General features: G+C 47.6%; 1 protein-coding gene and 1 long non-coding RNA gene across 2 annotated transcripts in view; one reads left to right on the forward strand and one right to left on the reverse strand.

The window, feature by feature from the left end:
• LOC139579779 (scavenger receptor cysteine-rich domain-containing protein DMBT1-like) overlaps positions 1–23,520 on the reverse strand; it is a 260,129-nt gene that overhangs the window by 43,592 nt on the left and 193,017 nt on the right. The window lies entirely within an intron of this gene.
• On the forward strand, positions 18,348–20,126 carry LOC139577760 (uncharacterized). The gene is made up of 3 exons (XR_011675394.1): positions 18,348–18,860; positions 19,092–19,398; positions 19,827–20,126. It is a non-coding gene; the product is annotated as an uncharacterized lncRNA (long non-coding RNA).

Here is a 23,520-nt window from a genome sequence, read left to right on the forward strand (position 1 = left end):
ATAGTGGGGTCATGTTAGTGTGTCCTAGATCAAACCAACCTGTACGTGTTCCTGAGAGACTCATCTTTCCATAGTGGGGTCATGTTAGTGTGTCCTAGATCAAACCAACCTGTACGTGTTCCTGAGAGACTCATCTTTCCATAGTGGGGTCATGTTAGTGTGTCCTAGATCAATACAACCTGTACGTGTTCCTGAGAGTCTCATCTTTCCATAGTGGGGTCATGTTAGTGTGTCCTAGATCAATACAACCTGTACGTGTTCCTGAGAGACTCACCTTTCCATAGTGGGGTCATGTTAGTGTGTCCTAGATCAATACAACCTGTACGTGTTCCTGAGAGTCTCATCTTTCCATAGTGGGGTCATGTTAGTGTGTCCTAGATCAATACAACCTGTACGTGTTCCTGAGAGACTCATCTTTCCATAGTGGGGTCATGTTAGTGTGTCCTAGATCAATACAACCTGTACGTGTTCCTGAGAGTCTCATCTTTCCATAGTGGGGTCATGTTAGTGTGTCCTAGATCAATACAACCTGTACGTGTTCCTGAGAGACTCACCTTTCCATAGTGGGGTCATGTTAGTGTGTCCTAGATCAATACAACCTGTACGTGTTCCTGAGAGTCTCATCTTTCCATAGTGGGGTCATGTTAGTGTGTCCTAGATCAATACAACCTGTACGTGTTCCTGAGAGACTCACCTTTCCATAGTGGGGTCATGTTAGTATGTCCTAGATCAATACAACCTGTACGTGTTCCTGAGAGTCTCATCTTTCCATAGTGGGGTCATGTTAGTGTGTCCTAGATCAATACAACCTGTACGTGTTCCTGAGTCTCATCTTTCCATAGTGGGGTCATGTTAGTGTGTCCTAGATCAATACAACCTGTACGTGTTCCTGAGAGTCTCATCTTTCCATAGTGGGGTCATGTTAGTGTGTCCTAGATCAATACAACCTGTACGTGTTCCTGAGAGTCTCATCTTTCCATAGTGGGGTCATGTTAGTGTGTCCTAGATCAATACAACCTGTACGTGTTCCTGAGAGTCTCATCTTTCCATAGTGGGGTCATGTTAGTGTGTCCTAGATCAATACAACCTGTACGTGTTCCTGAGAGACTCACCTTTCCATAGTGGGGTCATGTTAGTGTGTCCTAGATCAATACAACCTGTACGTGTTCCTGAGAGACTCACCTTTCCATAGTGGGGTCATGTTAGTGTGTCCTAGATCAATACAACCTGTATGTGTTCCTGAGAGACTCACCTTTCCATAGTGGGGTCATGTTAGTGTGTCCTAGATCAATACAACCTGTACGTGTTCCTGAGAGTCTCACCTTTCCATAGTGGGGTCATGTTAGTGTGTCCTAGATCAATACAACCTGTACGTGTTCCTGAGAGTCTCATCTTTCCATAGTGGGGTCATGTTAGTGTGTCCTAGATCAAACCAACCTGTACGTGTTCCTGAGAGACTCATCTTTCCATAGTGGGGTCATGTTAGTGTGTCCTAGATCAAACCAACCTGTACGTGTTCCTGAGAGACTCATCTTTCCATAGTGGGGTCATGTTAGTGTGTCCTAGATCAATACAACCTGTACGTGTTCCTGAGAGTCTCATCTTTCCATAGTGGGGTCATGTTAGTGTGTCCTAGATCAATACAACCTGTACGTGTTCCTGAGAGTCTCATCTTTCCATAGTGGGGTCATGTTAGTGTGTCCTAGATCAATACAACCTGTACGTGTTCCTGAGAGTCTCATCTTTCCATAGTGGGGTCATGTTAGTGTGTCCTAGATCAATACAACCTGTATGTGTTCCTGAGAGACTCACCTTTCCATAGTGGGGTCATGTTAGTGTGTCCTAGATCAATACAACCTGTACGTGTTCCTGAGTCTCACCTTTCCATAGTGGGGTCATGTTAGTGTGTCCTAGATCAATACAACCTGTACGTGTTCCTGAGTCTCATCTTTCCATAGTGGGGTCATGTTAGTGTGTCCTAGATCAATACAACCTGTACGTGTTCCTGAGAGACTCACCTTTCCATAGTGGGGTCATGTTAGTGTGTCCTAGATCAATACAACCTGTACGTGTTCCTGAGAGTCTCATCTTTCCATAGTGGGGTCATGTTAGTGTGTCCTAGATCAATACAACCTGTACGTGTTCCTGAGAGACTCACCTTTCCATAGTGGGGTCATGTTAGTGTGTCCTAGATCAATACAACCTGTACGTGTTCCTGAGAGTCTCATCTTTCCATAGTGGGGTCATGTTAGTGTGTCCTAGATCAATACAACCTGTACGTGTTCCTGAGTCTCATCTTTCCATAGTGGGGTCATGTTAGTGTGTCCTAGATCAATACAACCTGTACGTGTTCCTGAGAGTCTCATCTTTCCATAGTGGGGTCATGTTAGTGTGTCCTAGATCAATACAACCTGTACGTGTTCCTGAGAGTCTCATCTTTCCATAGTGGGGTCATGTTAGTGTGTCCTAGATCAATACAACCTGTACGTGTTCCTGAGAGTCTCATCTTTCCATAGTGGGGTCATGTTAGTGTGTCCTAGATCAATACAACCTGTACGTGTTCCTGAGAGACTCACCTTTCCATAGTGGGGTCATGTTAGTGTGTCCTAGATCAATACAACCTGTACGTGTTCCTGAGAGACTCACCTTTCCATAGTGGGGTCATGTTAGTGTGTCCTAGATCAATACAACCTGTATGTGTTCCTGAGAGACTCACCTTTCCATAGTGGGGTCATGTTAGTGTGTCCTAGATCAATACAACCTGTACGTGTTCCTGAGAGTCTCACCTTTCCATAGTGGGGTCATGTTAGTGTGTCCTAGATCAATACAACCTGTACGTGTTCCTGAGAGTCTCATCTTTCCATAGTGGGGTCATGTTAGTGTGTCCTAGATCAAACCAACCTGTACGTGTTCCTGAGAGACTCATCTTTCCATAGTGGGGTCATGTTAGTGTGTCCTAGATCAAACCAACCTGTACGTGTTCCTGAGAGACTCATCTTTCCATAGTGGGGTCATGTTAGTGTGTCCTAGATCAATACAACCTGTACGTGTTCCTGAGAGTCTCATCTTTCCATAGTGGGGTCATGTTAGTGTGTCCTAGATCAATACAACCTGTACGTGTTCCTGAGAGACTCACCTTTCCATAGTGGGGTCATGTTAGTGTGTCCTAGATCAATACAACCTGTACGTGTTCCTGAGAGTCTCATCTTTCCATAGTGGGGTCATGTTAGTGTGTCCTAGATCAATACAACCTGTACGTGTTCCTGAGAGACTCATCTTTCCATAGTGGGGTCATGTTAGTGTGTCCTAGATCAATACAACCTGTACGTGTTCCTGAGAGTCTCATCTTTCCATAGTGGGGTCATGTTAGTGTGTCCTAGATCAATACAACCTGTACGTGTTCCTGAGAGACTCACCTTTCCATAGTGGGGTCATGTTAGTGTGTCCTAGATCAATACAACCTGTACGTGTTCCTGAGAGTCTCATCTTTCCATAGTGGGGTCATGTTAGTGTGTCCTAGATCAATACAACCTGTACGTGTTCCTGAGAGACTCACCTTTCCATAGTGGGGTCATGTTAGTGTGTCCTAGATCAATACAACCTGTACGTGTTCCTGAGAGTCTCATCTTTCCATAGTGGGGTCATGTTAGTGTGTCCTAGATCAATACAACCTGTACGTGTTCCTGAGTCTCATCTTTCCATAGTGGGGTCATGTTAGTGTGTCCTAGATCAATACAACCTGTACGTGTTCCTGAGAGTCTCATCTTTCCATAGTGGGGTCATGTTAGTGTGTCCTAGATCAATACAACCTGTACGTGTTCCTGAGAGTCTCATCTTTCCATAGTGGGGTCATGTTAGTGTGTCCTAGATCAATACAACCTGTACGTGTTCCTGAGAGTCTCATCTTTCCATAGTGGGGTCATGTTAGTGTGTCCTAGATCAATACAACCTGTACGTGTTCCTGAGAGACTCACCTTTCCATAGTGGGGTCATGTTAGTGTGTCCTAGATCAATACAACCTGTACGTGTTCCTGAGAGACTCACCTTTCCATAGTGGGGTCATGTTAGTGTGTCCTAGATCAATACAACCTGTATGTGTTCCTGAGAGACTCACCTTTCCATAGTGGGGTCATGTTAGTGTGTCCTAGATCAATACAACCTGTACGTGTTCCTGAGAGTCTCACCTTTCCATAGTGGGGTCATGTTAGTGTGTCCTAGATCAATACAACCTGTACGTGTTCCTGAGAGTCTCATCTTTCCATAGTGGGGTCATGTTAGTGTGTCCTAGATCAAACCAACCTGTACGTGTTCCTGAGAGACTCATCTTTCCATAGTGGGGTCATGTTAGTGTGTCCTAGATCAAACCAACCTGTACGTGTTCCTGAGAGACTCATCTTTCCATAGTGGGGTCATGTTAGTGTGTCCTAGATCAATACAACCTGTACGTGTTCCTGAGAGTCTCATCTTTCCATAGTGGGGTCATGTTAGTGTGTCCTAGATCAATACAACCTGTACGTGTTCCTGAGAGACTCACCTTTCCATAGTGGGGTCATGTTAGTGTGTCCTAGATCAATACAACCTGTACGTGTTCCTGAGAGTCTCATCTTTCCATAGTGGGGTCATGTTAGTGTGTCCTAGATCAATACAACCTGTACGTGTTCCTGAGAGACTCATCTTTCCATAGTGGGGTCATGTTAGTGTGTCCTAGATCAATACAACCTGTACGTGTTCCTGAGAGTCTCATCTTTCCATAGTGGGGTCATGTTAGTGTGTCCTAGATCAAACCAACCTGTACGTGTTCCTGAGAGACTCATCTTTCCATAGTGGGGTCATGTTAGTGTGTCCTAGATCAAACCAACCTGTACGTGTTCCTGAGAGACTCATCTTTCCATAGTGGGGTCATGTTAGTGTGTCCTAGATCAATACAACCTGTACGTGTTCCTGAGAGTCTCATCTTTCCATAGTGGGGTCATGTTAGTGTGTCCTAGATCAATACAACCTGTACGTGTTCCTGAGAGACTCACCTTTCCATAGTGGGGTCATGTTAGTGTGTCCTAGATCAATACAACCTGTACGTGTTCCTGAGAGTCTCATCTTTCCATAGTGGGGTCATGTTAGTGTGTCCTAGATCAATACAACCTGTACGTGTTCCTGAGAGACTCATCTTTCCATAGTGGGGTCATGTTAGTGTGTCCTAGATCAATACAACCTGTACGTGTTCCTGAGAGTCTCATCTTTCCATAGTGGGGTCATGTTAGTGTGTCCTAGATCAATACAACCTGTACGTGTTCCTGAGAGACTCACCTTTCCATAGTGGGGTCATGTTAGTGTGTCCTAGATCAATACAACCTGTACGTGTTCCTGAGAGTCTCATCTTTCCATAGTGGGGTCATGTTAGTGTGTCCTAGATCAATACAACCTGTACGTGTTCCTGAGAGACTCACCTTTCCATAGTGGGGTCATGTTAGTGTGTCCTAGATCAATACAACCTGTACGTGTTCCTGAGAGTCTCATCTTTCCATAGTGGGGTCATGTTAGTGTGTCCTAGATCAATACAACCTGTACGTGTTCCTGAGAGACTCACCTTTCCATAGTGGGGTCATGTTAGTGTGTCCTAGATCAATACAACCTGTACGTGTTCCTGAGAGACTCACCTTTCCATAGTGGGGTCATGTTAGTGTGTCCTAGATCAAACCAACCTGTACGTGTTCCTGAGAGACTCATCTTTCCATAGTGGGGTCATGTTAGTGTGTCCTAGATCAAACCAACCTGTACGTGTTCCTGAGAGACTCATCTTTCCATAGTGGGGTCATGTTAGTGTGTCCTAGATCAATACAACCTGTACGTGTTCCTGAGAGTCTCATCTTTCCATAGTGGGGTCATGTTAGTGTGTCCTAGATCAATACAACCTGTACGTGTTCCTGAGAGACTCACCTTTCCATAGTGGGGTCATGTTAGTGTGTCCTAGATCAATACAACCTGTACGTGTTCCTGAGAGTCTCATCTTTCCATAGTGGGGTCATGTTAGTGTGTCCTAGATCAATACAACCTGTACGTGTTCCTGAGAGACTCATCTTTCCATAGTGGGGTCATGTTAGTGTGTCCTAGATCAATACAACCTGTACGTGTTCCTGAGAGTCTCATCTTTCCATAGTGGGGTCATGTTAGTGTGTCCTAGATCAATACAACCTGTACGTGTTCCTGAGAGACTCACCTTTCCATAGTGGGGTCATGTTAGTGTGTCCTAGATCAATACAACCTGTACGTGTTCCTGAGAGTCTCATCTTTCCATAGTGGGGTCATGTTAGTGTGTCCTAGATCAATACAACCTGTACGTGTTCCTGAGAGACTCACCTTTCCATAGTGGGGTCATGTTAGTGTGTCCTAGATCAATACAACCTGTACGTGTTCCTGAGAGTCTCATCTTTCCATAGTGGGGTCATGTTAGTGTGTCCTAGATCAATACAACCTGTACGTGTTCCTGAGAGACTCACCTTTCCATAGTGGGGTCATGTTAGTGTGTCCTAGATCAATACAACCTGTACGTGTTCCTGAGAGACTCACCTTTCCATAGTGGGGTCATGTTAGTGTGTCCTAGATCAATACAACCTGTACGTGTTCCTGAGAGACTCACCTTTCCATAGTGGGGTCATGTTAGTGTGTCCTAGATCAATACAACCTGGACGTGTTCCTGAGAGACTCACCTTTCCATAGTGGGGTCATGTTAGTGTGTCCTAGATCAATACAACCTGGACGTGTTCCTGAGAGACTCACCTTTCCATAGTGGGGTCATGTTAGTGTGTCCTAGATCAATACAACCTGTACGTGTTCCTGAGAGTCTCATCTTTCCATAGTGGGGTCATGTTAGTGTGTCCTAGATCAATACAACCTGTACGTGTTCCTGAGTCTCACCTTTCCATAGTGGGGTCATGTTAGTGTGTCCTAGATCAATACAACCTGTATGTGTTCCTGAGAGACTCACCTTTCCATAGTGGGGTCATGTTAGTGTGTCCTAGATCAATACAACCTGTACGTGTTCCTGAGTCTCATCTTTCCATAGTGGGGTCATGTTAGTGTGTCCTAGATCAATACAACCTGTACGTGTTCCTGAGAGTCTCACCTTTCCATAGTGGGGTCATGTTAGTGTGTCCTAGATCAATACAACCTGTACGTGTTCCTGAGTCTCATCTTTCCATAGTGGGGTCATGTTAGTGTGTCCTAGATCAATACAACCTGTACGTGTTCCTGAGAGTCTCATCTTTCCATAGTGGGGTCATGTTAGTGTGTCCTAGATCAATACAACCTGTACGTGTTCCTGAGAGTCTCATCTTTCCATAGTGGGGTCATGTTAGTGTGTCCTAGATCAATACAACCTGTACGTGTTCCTGAGAGACTCACCTTTCCATAGTGGGGTCATGTTAGTGTGTCCTAGATCAATACAACCTGTACGTGTTCCTGAGAGTCTCATCTTTCCATAGTGGGGTCATGTTAGTGTGTCCTAGATCAATACAACCTGTACGTGTTCCTGAGAGTCTCATCTTTCCATAGTGGGGTCATGTTAGTGTGTCCTAGATCAATACAACCTGTACGTGTTCCTGAGAGTCTCATCTTTCCATAGTGGGGTCATGTTAGTGTGTCCTAGATCAATACAACCTGTACGTGTTCCTGAGAGACTCACCTTTCCATAGTGGGGTCATGTTAGTGTGTCCTAGATCAATACAACCTGTACGTGTTCCTGAGAGACTCACCTTTCCATAGTGGGGTCATGTTAGTGTGTCCTAGATCAATACAACCTGTACGTGTTCCTGAGAGACTCATCTTTCCATAGTGGGGTCATGTTAGTGTGTCCTAGATCAATACAACCTGTACGTGTTCCTGAGAGACTCACCTTTCCATAGTGGGGTCATGTTAGTGTGTCCTAGATCAATACAACCTGTACATGTTCCTGAGTCTCATCTTTCCATAGTGGGGTCATGTTAGTGTGTCCTAGATCAATACAACCTGTACGTGTTCCTGAGAGACTCACCTTTCCATAGTGGGGTCATGTTAGTGTGTCCTAGATCAATACAACCTGTACATGTTCCTGAGTCTCATCTTTCCATAGTGGGGTCATGTTAGTGTGTCCTAGATCAATACAACCTGTACGTGTTCCTGAGAGACTCACCTTTCCATAGTGGGGTCATGTTAGTGTGTCCTAGATCAATACAACCTGTATGTGTTCCTGAGTCTCATCTTTCCAGGCCAAACTGATCGGACGCTACAGATGTTTTCATGAGAAGACCCATTTTCGGAATGTTTCAAGGTCTGACAAACACAGCTCTGTGACCTTTCACCTCAGATGAGGAGTGGAGATATTGGTGGATGTGATGGAGCTGCAAAAAATATCTCTAGTTTAAACAGATGGATTTTGATGTCATTTACAAAATAGCCTCCAACACTCTACTCAGCAAATTGGATGCAGTCTATCACAGTGCCATCCGTTTTGTCACCAAAGCCCCGTATACTACCCACCATTGTGACCTGTATGCTCTCGTTGGCTGGCCCTCGCTTCATATTCCTTGCCAAACCCACTGGCTCCAGGTCATCTATAAGTCTTTGCTTGGTAAAGCCCCGCCTTATCTCAGCTCACTGGTCACCATAGCAGCACCCACCCTAGCACGCACCCCAGCAGGTATATTTCATTGGTCACCCCCAAAGCCAGCACCTCCTTTTGCCGCCTTTCCTTCCAGCTTTCTGCTGCCAATGACTGGAACGAATTGCAAAAATCACTGAAGCTGGAGACTTATATCTCCCTCACTAACTTTTAAGCATCAGCTGTCAGAGCATTGTTACAGATAATTGAACCTGTATATAGCCCATCTGTAAATTGCCCACCCAACTACCTCATCCCCATATTCTTATTTATATTTTTGCTCCTTTGCACCCTAGTATCTCTACTTGTACATTCATCTTCTGCTCATCAATCACTCCAGTGTTTAATTGCTTAAAATGTCTTATGGCTGGGTGGCAGTATTGAGTAGCTTGGATGAAAATGTGCCCAGAGTAAACTGCCTACTACTCAGGCCCAGAGGTTAAGATATGCATATTATTAGTAGATTTTGATAGAAAACACTCTGAAGTTCCTAAAACGGTTTGAATGATGTCTGTGAGTATAACAGAACTAATATGGCAGGCAAAAACCTGAGAAAAAATCCAACCAGGAAGTGGGAAATCTGAGGTTTGTATGTTTGCCTATCCAATATACGGTGTCTGTAGGGTCATATGGTCTCTGAGCGCTGTACTCAGATTATAGCATGGTGTGCTTTTTCCGTAAAGTTTTTCTGAAATCTGACACAGCGGTTGCATTAAGGAGACGTTTATCTAAAGTTCCATGTATAATGCTTGTATCTTTTATCAATGTTTATTATGAGTATTTCTGTATATTGATGTGGCTCTCTGCAAAATCACTGGATGTTTTGGAGGCAAAACATTACTGAAGGTAACGCGCCAATGTAAACTAAGATTTTTGGATATAAATATGAACCTTGTTGAACAAAACGTACATGTATTGTGTAACATGAAGTCCTATGAGTGTCATCTGATGAAGATCATCAAAGGTTAGTGATTCATTTTATCTCTATTTCTGCTTTTTGTGACTCCTCTCTGTGGCTGGAAAAATGTCTGGGTTTTTCTGTGACTAGGTGCAGACCTAACATAATCTTTTGGTTTGCTTTCGTCGTAAAGCCTTTTGGAAATCGGACACTGTGGTGGGATTAACAACAAGTTCATCTTTAAAATGCTGTAAAATACTTGTATGTCTAAGGAATTGTAATTATGAGATTTCTGTTGTTTTGAATTTGGCGCCCTCCACTTTCACTGGCTGTTGTCAAATCGATCCCGTTAACGGGATCTCAGCTTGAGGAAGTTAATTGTAATTATTTCGCCACTATGGCCTATTTATTGCCTTACCTCCCTAATCTTACTTCATTTGCACACACTGTATATATACTTTTCTATTGTGTTATTGACTGTATGTTTGTTTATACATGTGTAACTCTGTGTTGTTGTTTTTGTCGCACTGCTTTGCTTTATCTTGGCCAGGTCGCAGTTGTAAATAAGAACTTGTTCTGAACTAGCCTACCTGGTTAAATAAAGGTGAAATAATATACACTGCTCAAAAAATGAAAGGGAACACTTAAACAACACAATGTAACTCCAAGTCAATCACACTTCTGTGAAATCAAACTGTCCACTTAGGGAGCAACACTGATTGACAATAAATTTCACATGCTGTTGTGCAAATGGAATAGACAACAGGTGGAAATTATAGGCAATTAGCAAGACACCCCCAATAAAGGAGTGGTTATGCAGGTGGTGACCACAGACCACTTCTCAGTTCCTATGCTTCCTGGCTGATGTTTTGGTCACTTTTGAATGCTGGCGGTGCTCTCACTCTAGTGGTAGCATGAGACGGAGTCTACAACCCACACAAGTGGCTCAGGTAGTGCAGCTCATCCAGGATGGCACATCAATGCGAGCTGTGGCAAGAAGGTTTGCTGTGTCTGTCAGCGTAGTGTCCAGAGCATGGAGGCGCTACCAGGAGACAGGCCAGTACATCAGGAGACGTGGAGGAGGCCGTAGGAGGGCAACAACCAAGCAGCAGGACCACTACCTCCGCCTATGTGCAAGAAGGAGCAGAAGGAGCACTGCCAGAGCCCTGCAAAATGACCTCCAGCAGGCCACAAATGTGCATGTGTCTGCTCAAACGGTCAGAAACAGACTCCATGAGGGTGGTATGAGGGCCCGACGTCCACAGGTGGGGGTTGTGCTTTCAGCCCAACACCGTGCAGGACGTTTGGCATTTGCCAGAGAACACCAAGATTGGCAAATTCGCCACTGGCGCCCTGTGCTCTTCACAGATGAAAGCAGGTTCACACTGAGCACATGTGACAGACGTGACAGTCTGGAGACGCCGTGGAGAACGTTCTGCTGCCTGCAACATCCTCCAGCATGACCGGTTTGGCGGTGGGTCAGTCATGGTGTTGGGTGGCATTTCATTGGGGGTCCGCACAGCCCTCCATGGACTCGCCAGAGGTAGCCTGACTGCCATTAGGTACCGAGATGAGATCCTCAGACCCCTTGTGAGACCATATGCTGGTGCGGTTGGCCCTGGGTTCCTCCTAATGTAAGACAATGCTAGACCTCATGTGGCTGGAGTGTATCAGCAGTTCCTGCAAGAGGAAGGCATTGATGCTATGGACTGGCCCGCCCGTTCCCCAGACCTGAATCCAATTGAGCACATCTGGGACATCATGTCTCGCTCCATCCACCAACGCCACGTTGCACCACAGACTGTCCAGGAGTTGGCGGATGCTTTAGTCCAGGTCTGGGAGGAGGTCCCTCAGGAGACCATCCGCCACCTCATCAGGAGCATGCCCAGGCGTTGTAGGGAGGTCATACAGGCACGTGGAGGCCACACACACTACTGAGCCTTATTTTGACTTGTTTTAAGGACATTACATCAAAGTTGGATCAGCCTGTAGTGTGGTTTTCCACTTTAATTTTGAGTGTGACTCCAAATCCAGACCTCCATGGGTTGATACATTTGATTTCCATTGATCATTTGTGTGTGATTTTGTTGTCAGCACATTTAACTATGTAAAGAAAAAAGTATTTAATAAGAATATTTCATTCATTCAGATCTAGGATGTGTTATTTTAGTGTTCCCTTTATTTTTTTGAGCAGTGTATATATATATTTTTTTTGATGGGGATTGTTTTTTAATGTTAATTTGATTTACAAACGCCCGCAGAAATTGTAGGCTAAGGGTTCAATTGTAAATGAAAAGAGCATCTGCCAAACATGGATTGTGTGTGTGGGGGTACAGAGATGTGGTAGTCATATAATAATCATGCTGTGGTCTACATTTTGTTCATCATCAAGCAGACCAGATGATTAGAGACGGTGGGAGAGCCTGTTAGGCTGTTTAAAATGGAACAATATCATTTATATACTGTAGCATGAGACTAATACCTCTATATACATTTAACAGGATTTGAGGGACGTTTTCTAAATTGTTTTTATAATAAATATATATAATACATTTTCACTGAGACATCATGGCGTGTACATCAATTTAAATCCCAACTTGTAATGAAAGTATAAATAATAAAAATCCACAATGTATTGGACAGGCCTATGAGGTCTAAAGGTCTGTCTTTCCAAGACATTCTGTTCATCTGCAAGCAGACCTGATGATTCTAGATGGTGGGAGAGCCTGTTATTTAAAATGGAAGAATATAACTTACCGTAGCCTATATAATGTAACAATGACAATAATCCCTTCATATATACTGTAGTTGAAGGTTATTTTAGTGTCATAAAAAGTGTTGATTAAAACAAATCAGGATGTTTGGTGGATGGATTCAGTGTAGATGTTCTGCTGTGTATCGAGGGGTTTATATGAAAGTGGTAGATTTGTAATTCTTTACAAGAGAAAGTTCTGGATTACTTTTCTTTGGGTGACCTCAGGCTACGGTCTTTGACAATTCAGCTACTTTGTTAACAGTCCTACAACTGTCACCTCATGTAACAGCTGATTTACTTAACTAAAGGCACATCTCAATATGTGGTCCAGGTGCCTTAGTGGTCCTATAAAAACCTGTGTCCAAACTCAGCATTAAATAGTATCTAATCAGAATAGTGTACAGAGATAAGTTATTGCACCTATTGAAATGTAATGTGTTTTTTAGTGTTTATTCTGTTGCATTAAAAAAGTCACTGTTGCCTATTAGATCAATATCAGTGTGAACACGTGTGATTGGACTAGATCCATGTTGAGGTGAGACACGTCTGATTGGACTAGATCCATGTTGAGGTGAGACACGTCTGATTGGACTAGATCCATGTTGAGGTGAGACACGTCTGATTGGACTAGATCCATGTTGAGGTGAGACACGTCTGATTGGACTAGATCCATGTTGAGGTGAGACACGTCTGATTGGACTAGATCCACGTTGAGGTGAGACACGTCTGATTGGACTAGATCCACGTTGAGGTGAGACACGTCTGATTGGACTAGATCCACGTTGAGGTGAGACACGTCTGATTGGACTAGATCCATGTTGAGGTGAGACACGTCTGATTGGACTAGATCCGTGTTGAGGTGAGACACGTCTGATTGGACTAGATCCATGTTGAGGTGAGACACGTCTGATTGGACTAGATCCATGTTGAGGTGAGACACGTCTGATTGGACTAGAGCCATGTTGAGGTGAGACGTCTGATTGGACTAGATCCATGTTGAGGTGAGGCACGTCTGATTGGACTAGATCCATGTTGAGGTGAGACACGTCTGATTGGACTAGATCCATGTTGAGGTGAGACACGTCTGATTGGACTAGATCCATGTTGAGGTGAGACGCGTCTGATTGGACTAGATCCTTGTTGAGGTGAGACACGTCTGATTGGACTAGATCCATGTTGAGGTGAGACACGTCTGATTGGACTAGACCCATGTCTTTATTGGTTCGTATGAGAAGGCAGTTTGGGAGAAGGAGGGGGAGAAGAGGAGAGGAGAGGGGGGAGATGATGAGAGGGCGAGAAGAGAAAGAGAGGGGGAGAAGGGTAGATGAGGGGCAGAATAGGAGAAGAGATGGGGAGAAGAGGGGGAGAGGGGAGGGAAAGAAGAAGAGAGGGGGAGAAGAGGGGAGAAGAGAGATTGGGAGAAGAGGAGAACAGAGGAGGAGAAGGGGAGAAGAGGAAAGGGGGAAAAGAGGACAGGGGGGAGGGGTGGGGAAGAATAGGAGAGGGGGGAGAAGAGAGGAGGAAAGGGGGAGAAGAGGGGGGAGAAGAGGAGAGGGGGAGGGGAGGGGAAGACAAGGAGATGGGGAGAAGAGAGACTGGGAGAAAAGGAGAGGAGAGGGGGAGAATAGGAGAGGGGTAGGAGAAGAGAGGGGGAGAGGGGAGGAGAAGAGAGGGAGAGAAGGGGAGAAGAGAGGTGGAGAAAAGGAGAAGTGAGCAGGGAGAAAAGGAGAAGAGAGCAGGGAGAAAAGGAGAAGAGAGCAGGGAGAAGAGATGGGGAGAAGGTGGAGAGGGGGAGGAGGAGAAGAGAGACTGGGAGAAAAGTAGAGTAGAGGGGGAGAAGAGAGGGGGAGAGGGTAGGAGAAGAGAGGGGGAGAGGGGAGGATAAGAGAGGGAGAGAAGGGGAGAAGAGATGGGGAGAAGTGGAGAGGGAGAGAAGGGGGGAGATGAGGAGGGGAGAAGTGGAGAGGGAGAGAAGGGGGGAGATGAGGAGAATATAGGGTCAGAAGAGGAGAGGGGGAGAAGAGAGGGGGGAGAAAAAGAGAGCGGGTGAATTGAAGGAGAGGGGGAGAAGAGGAGAGAGAGGGAGAAGAGAGAGGGAGAAGAGGAGAGGGACAGAAGAGGAGAAGAGAGGGGGAGAAGGGGAGAGGGGGTGAGGAGAAGAAAAGGGGGAGAAGGGGGGGAGAAGAGAGACTAAGAGGAGAGGGGGAGAAGGGGGGAGAAGAGGGGAGAAGACGAGAAGAGAGGGGAGGGGAGAAGACGAGAGAGGGAGAAGAGAAGAGGAGAAGAGAAGGGGGAGAAGGTGGGAGAGGGGGAGGAGAAGAGAGACTGGGAGAAAAGGAGAGGAGAGGGGGAGAATAGGAGAGGGGTAGGAGAAGAGAGGGGGAGAGGGGAGGGGAAGAGAGGGAGAGAAGGGGAGAAGAGAGGTGGAGAAAAGGAGAAGAGAGCAGGGAGAAGAGATGGGGAGAAGTTGAGAGGGAGAGAAGGGGGGAGAAGAGGGTCAGAAGAGGAGAGGGGGAGAAGAGAGGGGGAGAAAAAGAGAGCGGGTGAATTGAAGGAGAGGGGGAGGAGAGAGAGGGAGAGAAGAGGAGAAGAGAGAGGGAGAAGTGGAGAGGGACAGAAGAGGAGAAGAGAGGGGGAGAAAATGAGAGGGGGTGAAGAGAAGGAAAGGGGGAGAAGAGGAGAAGAGGGGGAGAAGAGAGACTGAGAGAAGAGGAGAGGGGGAGAAGAAGAAGAGGGGAGGGGAGAAGACGAGAAGGGAGGGGAGAAGACGAGAAGGGAGGGGAGAAGACGAGAGAGGGAGAAGAGGAGAAGAGAAGGGGGAGAAGGTGGGAGAAGAGGAGAAGAGAGACTGGGAGAAAAGGAGAGGAGAGGGGGAGAATAGGAGAGGGGTAGGAGAAGAGAGGGAGAAGAGAGGTGGAGAAAAGGAGAAGAGATGGGGAGAAGTGGAGAGGGAGAGAAGAGAGGAGAGGAGAGGGGGAGGAGAAGAGAGGGGGGAGAAAAGGTGAATGGGGAGAAGAGGAGAGGAGAGGGGAGGGGAGGAGAGGTAAGTGGGAGAAGAGGAGAGGGGAGGGGAGAAGAGGAGAGGGGAGGGGAGGTAAGTGGGAGAAGAGGAGAGGGGAGGGGAGAAGAGGAAAGGGGGAGAAGAGGGGAGAGGAGAAGAAGGGGAGAAGGGGAGGAGAAGGGAGAGGAGGGAGGAGAGGAGAAGAGAGGGGAGAGGAGCAGAGGTGAGAGTGGAGTGGAAGAAGAGGAGAAGTGAGGGAGGAGTAGAGAGGGGAAGAAGATGAGGGGGGTGCTGAAGAAGAGGAGAAGAGAGGGGGAGAAGAGAGGAGAAGAGCAGAGGTAGGAGGGGAGGGGAAGAAGAGGAGAGGGGAGAAGAGGATAGGGAGAGAAGACAAGAGGGGGAGAAGAGGAGAAGAGAGTGGGAAAAGGGATGAGAATTGGAGAGGGATTGAAGAGCAGAGGGGTGAGGGGAGATGGGGAAGAAGAGTAGAGGGGAGAGAAGAGGAGATGGGAGGGGTAGAATTGGGGAGAAGAGGAGAAGAGGAGGAGGAGAGAAGAGTATAAGAGGAGAGGGGGTGGAGAAGAGTAGAGGGGGGAGAAGAGGAAAAGAGAGGGAGAGAAGAGGGAGAGAGAGGGGGAGAAGAGTAGAAGAGAGGGGGAGGGAAGAGAGGGTGAGAAAGGTGTAGAAGAGGAGAGGGTTGGAAGAGCAGAGGGGGGAGAAGAGGAGAGGGGGAGTAGAGAGGTGGTGAAAAGGAGAAGAGAGGATAGTGGGAGAGGGGGGAGAAGAGGAAAGGGGGAGGGGAGGTGGAAAAGAGGAGAGGAGAGGGGGAGAAAAGTAGAGGAGAGGGAGAGAAGAGGAGAGGAGAGGGGGAGAAGAGGAGAGGAGAGGGGGAGAAGAGTAGAGGAGAGGGGGAGAAGAGGAGAGGAGAGGGGGAGAAGAGGAGAGGAGAGGGGGAGAAGAAGAGAGGAGAGGGGGAGAAGAGTAGAGGAGAGGGGGAGAAGAGTAGAGGAGAGGGGGAGAAGAGTAGAGGAGAGGGGGAGAACAGGAGACGAGAGGGGAGAAGAGTAGAGGAGAGGGGGAGAGGAGGAGAGGAGAGGGGGAGAGGAGGAGAGGAGAGGGGGAGAAGAGGAGAGGAGAGGGGGAGAAGAGTAGAGGAGAGGGGGAGAAGAGGAGAGGAGAGGGGGAGAAGGGGAGAGGAGAGGGGGAGAAGAGGAGAGGAGAGGGGGAGTAGAGTAGAGGAGAGGGGGAGAAGAGTAGAGGAGAGGGGGAGAAGAGTAGAGGAGAGGGGGAGAAGAGTAGAGGAGAGGGGGAGAAGAGTAGAGGAGAGGGGGAGGAGAGGAGAGGGGGAGAGGAGAGGGGGAGAAGAGGAGAGGGGGAGAAGAGGAGAGGAGAGGGGGAGTAGAGTAGAGGAGAGGGGGAGTAGAGGAGAGGGGGAGAAGAGGAGAGGAGAGGGGGAGTAGAGTAGAGGAGAGGGGGAGAAGAGTAGAAGAGAGGGGGAGAAGAGGAGAGGAGAGGGGGAGAAGAGGAGAAGAGAGGGGGAGAAGAGTAGAGGAGAGGGGGAGAAGGGGAGAGGAGAGGGGGAGTAGAGGAGAGGGGGAGAAGAGTAGAGGAGAGGGGGAGAAGGGGAGAGGAGAGGGGGAGTAGAGGAGAGGGGGAGAAGAGTAGAGGAGAGGGGGAGAAGAGGAGAGGAGAGGGGGAGAAGAGGAGAGGAGAGGGGGAGAAGAGTAGAGGGGGAGAGGAGAGGGGGAGAAGAGTAGAGGAGAGGGGGAGAAGAGGAGAGGAGAGGGGGAGAAGAGGAGAGGAGAGGGGGAGGTAGAGTAGAGGAGAGGGGGAGAAGAGGAGAGGAGAGGGGGAGAAGAGTAGAGGAGAGGGGGAGAAGAGGAGAGGAGAGGGGGAGAAGAGGAGAGGAGAGGGGGAGAAGAGGAGAGGAGAGGGGGAGGTAGAGTAGAGGAGAGGGGGAGGTAGAGTAGAGGAGAGGGGGAGAAGAGGAGAGGAGAGGGGGAGAAGAGGAGAGGAGAGGGGGAGAAGAGGAGAGGAGAGGGGGAGGTAGAGTAGAGGAGAGGGGGAGAAGAGGAGAGGAGAGGGGGAGAAGAGGAGAGGAGAGGGGGAGTAGAGGAGAGGAGAGGGGGAGAAGAGGAGAGGGGGAGTAGAGTAGAGGAGAGGGGGAGTAGAGGAGAGGGGGAGAAGATTAGAGGAGAGGGGGAGAAGAGGAGAGGAGAGGGGGAGGAGAGGAGAGGGGGAGAAGAGGAGAGGCGAGGGGGAGAAAAAGAGAGGAGAGGGGGAGGAGAGGAGAGGGGGAGAAGAGTAGAGGAGAGGGGGAGGAGAGGAGAGGGGGAGAAGAGGAGAGGCGGAGTAGAGTAGAGGAGAGGGGGAGTAGAGGAGAGGAGAGGAAGAGGAGAGGAGAGGGGGAGTAGAGGAAAGGGGGAGAAGAGTAGAGGAGAGGGGGAGAAGAGGAGAGGAGAGGGGGAGAAGAGTAGAGGAGAGGGGGAGAAGAGTAGAGGAGAGGGGGAGTAGAGGCGAGGAGAGGGAGAGTAGAGGGGGAGAAGAGTAGAGGAGAGGGGGAGAAGAGTAGAGGAGAGGGGGAGAAGAGTAGAGGAGAGGGGGAGAAGGGTAGAGGAGAGGGGGAGAAGAGTAGAGGAGAGGGGGAGAAGAGTAGAGGAGAGGGGGAGAAGAGGAGAGGAGAGGGGGAGAAGAGGAGAGGAGAGGGGGAGAAGAGGAGAGGGGGAGAAGAGGAGAGGAGAGGGGGAGTAGAGGAGAGGGGGAGAAGAGGAGAGGAGAGGGGGAGAAGAGGAGAGGAGAGGGGGAGAAGAGTAGAGGTGGGAGAAGAGGAGAAGAGAGGGGGAGAAGAGAAGAGTAGAGGGGGAGAAGAGGAGAAGAGAGGGGAAAGTCTCTGAGCTCTTCATTAAAGGCATTCTACTGCCAATGTTTGTCTATGGAGATTGCATGGCTGAGTGCTTGATTTAATACATCTGTCAGGAAGGGGTGTGGCTGAAATAGAATCCACTCATTTGAAGGGGTGTCCACATACTTTTGTATATATAGTGTATGTACACATGGGTGTTGCACCATACCAACGATAAACCTGTCTTCCCATCACATCATGAAAGGTCATGTTGATGTTCATTTAACCTCTGTCTCTCTCTTCCTCTGACTCCTCCCTTTCTCCTCTGTCTCTCTCTTCCTCTGACTCCTCCCTTTCTCCTCTGTCTCTCTCTTCCTCTGACTCCTCCCTTTCTCCTCTGTCTCTCTCTTCCTCTGACTCCTCCCTTTCTCCTCTGTCTCTCTCTTCCTCTGACTCCTCCCTTTCTCCTCTGTCTCTCTCTTCCTCTGACTCCTCCCTTTCTCCTCTGTCTCTCTCTGACTCCTCCCTTTCTCCTCTGTCTCTCTCTTCCTCTGACTCCTCCCTTTCTCCTCTGTCTCTCTCTTCCTCTGACTCCTCCCTTTCTCCTCTGTCTCTCTCTTCCTCTGACTCCTCCCTTTCTCCTTTGTATCTCTCTGTCTGTCTCTCTCTTTCTTTCTCCTCTGTCTCTCTCTTTCTCCTCAGATCTCCAGGCTCAAAGCGTCAGTCCACCAGGTAGGTAGAGTATAAATCTACAGTGATTATAGCAGTTCAATATTAGTCAACTTTATTATCCCACATGGAGAAATTCATGTGTCCATACAAACCATTCTAAAACCCAATAACAAGTAGTGTTTTATGGAACTACTAATACTTGTCAACCACAAAGCATTACTGCTGTTAGAATAACAGAATCACTGTCATCATCTGTCCTCACCACTGTGTTTTCCTCTCTGCTGTTTACAGCTGAACTCTCAGTCAGACTGGTGAATGGGACCACTTCCTGTTCTGGGACAGTGGAAGTCTTCTACAGAGGAGAGTGGTCAGGTCTATGTCCTGGTGGGTGGAGCATGATGAGAGGTTAAGGTTGTGTGTAGAGAGCTGGACTGTGGGAATCCTGTAGCTGAATCTAGAGGACGTCTGTTTGAAGATGGAAGAAGAGGATACAGACTATATAGATGTGATGGACATGAGTCTTCTATTAGACAGTGTGACATCACAGGAAGACCTGGTTACTGTGATGGTAGATATTATCGTCATGTGACCTGTTCAGGTAAGAGACTGGTCATATTGAGAGATTTATTTATACATTAGACAATATTACCATGTATCATGTTTTATGTGTTTTTATTTCATTTAAATAGAGGGAGAGATGTCAGATGTATTTAAACATTATATTTGTGTTTGTCATATTGGTTTATGGGAGATGTTCATGGGCAGATCATTGTAGTTCAGATGGTACTGAAGTGAAGCTGCCTGATGGATGTCCAGCTGTTTATTTTCTATAAAGTGAAGTGAACTTATTCCTGTCTCCTGCCTGCATTATTCCCAACCCGATCCTGAGTGACTAAGAACCCATTTCTACCTCTTACAGTATCAAACATAGCAAACTACAATCTTTTATCCAACATATTTGTGTTTAGTCCTTGACAGTGTCATCAACAAAACTGATTGAATGTTCAACCAACTCTTTTTCTCCAGAGTCTGTGCGGCTTGTGGATGGAGCTGGTCTCTGCTCTGGGAGAGTGGAGGTGAAGTCCAATCAGTCCTGGGCCTCAGTGTGTGAAGCTGACTTTGACCGGCAGGATGCAGAGGTAGTCTGTGGGGATGTTGGCTGTGGGGCTCCTGCAGCTCTACAGGGGGGGCTCTATGGAGGAGGTGAGGGTCAGACCTGGGATAAAGAGTTCCAGTGTAAAGGCAAAGAGTCCCTTCTCCTGGACTGTGACACCTCAGACAGAAAACACAACACCTGCCTACCTGGTAATGCTGTTGGACTCACCTGCTCAGGTAAGAAACAGTTTGTCACTCAATCAACATTGTTTCTCACCTGGAGTGAAGAATATGAGAGACAATATAGGTGTGTTTTAGTGAGAAAATAGTAAGATTACTGTCTCTCTCTTTTCTTTTCTCAGAGCCTGATGATGTGAGGCTGGTGGGAGGAGGCAGTCGCTGTGCTGGTGGAGTGGAGTGGTACGACCAGGGAGAGTGGAGGACTGTGGGAACTGAGGACAGGGACCAGAAGGATGTAGCTGCAGTAGTGTGTAGACAGCTGGGTTGTGGCTCCACTGTTTCAGTACTAACTGGAAACACCACTAGGGGGTTTGGAGTTTCCTGTTCTGGGTTTGAGTCTTCACTGAGGGAGTGTTCCAGAAGTTCTGATCTCCTTCCTGGACTCACAGTGATCTGCTCAGGTAATAACAAGATACACCATATGGTGTTTCTTCTTCTCTTTTATTGTTGTAAAATATAATGGCGCCTTTAGAAATGGCAGCAGTTTTACGGGCGACTAACCAGTTGTACACTTATGAGGGGGTGTTTGTGTTATTTGTAACTTATTTTGTACATAATGTTTCTGCCACCGTCTCTTACGGCAAGAAAGAGCTTCTGGACATCAGGACAGCGATCACACATCTCTGATTAGACTGAGATGTTTTCTTCAACAAGCAGGAAGCACAGGATATACTGCTACACCCGACAAGGCCCACAGGATATACTGCTACACCCGACAAGGCCCACAGGATATACTGCTACACCCGACAAGGCCCACAGGATATACTGCTACACCCGACAAGGCCCACAGGATATACTGCTACACCCGACAAGGCCCACAGGATATACTGCTACACCCGACAAGGCCCACAGGATATACTGCAACACCCGACAAGGCCCACAGGATATACTGCTACACCCGACAAGGCCCACAGGATATACTGCTACACCCGACAAGGCCCACAGGATATACTGCAACACCCGACAAGGCCCACAGGATATACTGCTACACCCGACAAGGCCCACAGGATATACTGCTACACCCGACAAGGCCCACAGGATATACTGCTACACCCGACAAGGCCCACAGGATATACTGCTACACCCGACAAGGCCCACAGGATATACTGCTACACCCGACAAGGCCCACAGGATATACTGCAACACCCGACAAGGCCCACAGGATATACTGCTACACCCGACAAGGCCCACAGGATATACTGCAACACCCGACAAGGCCCACAGGATATACTGCAACACCCGACAAGGCCCACAGGATATACTGCAACACCCGACAAGGCCCACAGGATATACTGCAACACCCGACAAGGCCGACAGGATATACTGCAACACCCGACAAGGCCCACAGGATATACTGCTACACCCGACAAGGCCCACAGGATATACTGCTACACCCGACAAGGCCCACAGGATATACTGCTACACCCGACAAGGCCCACAGGATATACTGCTACACCCGACAAGGCCCACAGGATATACTGCTACACCCGACAAGGCCCACATCCCCATTATTGGCAATAGAAAGAGACGCAGGTACAGAGGACACAGAGGTGCCTCGTAAGGATCCGCAGAAGGCGAGTGGGAAAGCTGCCGTTACCGTCAATATTACTCGCCATACTACAGTCATTCGATAATAAATTAGACGACGTACGAACACGAATATCCAACTGCACATCAATAACTGTAACATCTTATGTTTCACGGAATCGTGGCTGAATGATGACATGGATATTCAGCTAGCAGGATATACGCTGCACCAGCTAGATAGAACAGCACAGTAAGACGAGGGGGGCGGTCTGTGCATATCTGTGAACAACAGCTGGTGCACGAAATCTAAGGAAGTCTCTAGATTTTGCTCGCCTGAAGTAGAGTATCTTATGATAAACTGTAGACCACATTATTTGCCAAGAGAGTTTTCATCTATACTCTTCGTGGCTGTTTATTTACCACTACAGACGGATGCTGGTACTAAGACCGCACTCAGTCAGCTGTATAAGGAAAAGAGCAAACAGGAAACCGCTCACCCAGAGGTGGCGCTCCTAGTGGCCGGAGACTTTAATGCTGGGAAACTTAAATCAGTTTTACCTAATTTCTATCAACATGTTAAATGCGCAACCAGAGTGAAAAAAACTAGATCACCTGTACTCCACACACAGAGACACATACAAAGCTCTCCCTTGCCCTCCATTTGGTAAATCTGACCACAATACTATCCTCCTGATTCCTGCTTACAAGCTAAAATTAAAGCAGGAAGCACCAGTGACTCGGGTTTTTTAAAAAGTGGTCAGATGAAGCAGATGCTAAACTACAGGACTGTTTTGCTATCACAGACTGGAACATGTTCCGGGATTCTTCCGATTGCATTGAGGAGTACACCACATCATTTACTGGCTTTATAAATATCTTCATCAGGGACATCATCCCCACAGTAGCTGTACGTACATACCTCAACCAGAAGCCATGAATTACAGGAAACATTCGCACTGAGCTAAAGGGTAGAGCTGCCGCTGTCAAGGTGCTGGACTCTAACCCGGAAGCTGATAAGAAATCCTGCTATGCCTCCGACGAACCATCAAACAGGCAAAACGCCAATACAGGGCTAAGACTGAATCGTACTACACCAGCTCCAACGCAGGGCTTGTGGCAGGGCTTGCAAACTATTACAGACTACAAAGGAAGCACTTCCGCGAGCTTCCCAGTGAGAGGAGCCTAAAAGATGAGCTAAATCACTTCTGTGCTCGCTTCGAGGCAAGCCACACTGAGGCATGCATGAGAGCACCAGCTGTTCTGGATGACTGTGTGATCACGCTCTCAGTAGTCGATGTGAGTAAGACATTTAAACAGGTCAACATTCACAAGGCCGCAGAGCCAGACAGATTACCAGGATGTGTGCTCCGTGCTTGTGCTGACCAACTGGCAGGTGTCTTCACTGACATTTTCAACATGTCCCTGATTGAGTCTGTAATACCAACATGTTTCAAGCAGACCACCATAGTCCCTGTGCCCAAGAAGACTAAGGCAACCTGCCTAAATGACTACAGACCCGTAGCACTCACGTCCGTAGCCATGAAGTGCTCAGTAGTTTCCCACTCAGGAAACTAAAAAGATTTGGCATGGGTCCTCAGATCCTCAAAAGGTACTACAGCTGCATCATCGAGAGCATCCTGACTGGTTGCATCACTGCCTGGTATGGTAACTGCTCAGCCTCCAACCGCAAGGCCCTACAGAGGGTAGTGCCAGTATGGCCCAGTACATCACTGGGGCTAAGCTGCACGGTGTCAGAGGAAGGCCCTAAACAATAGTCAAAGAACCAGCCACCCCAGTCATAGACTGTTCTCTCTACCACCGCACGGCAAGCGTTACTGGAGGGCCAAGTCTAGGACCA

This window comes from Salvelinus alpinus, chromosome 6 (genome assembly GCF_045679555.1).
Source record: "Salvelinus alpinus chromosome 6, SLU_Salpinus.1, whole genome shotgun sequence".
Lineage (NCBI taxonomy): Eukaryota > Metazoa > Chordata > Actinopteri > Salmoniformes > Salmonidae > Salvelinus > Salvelinus alpinus.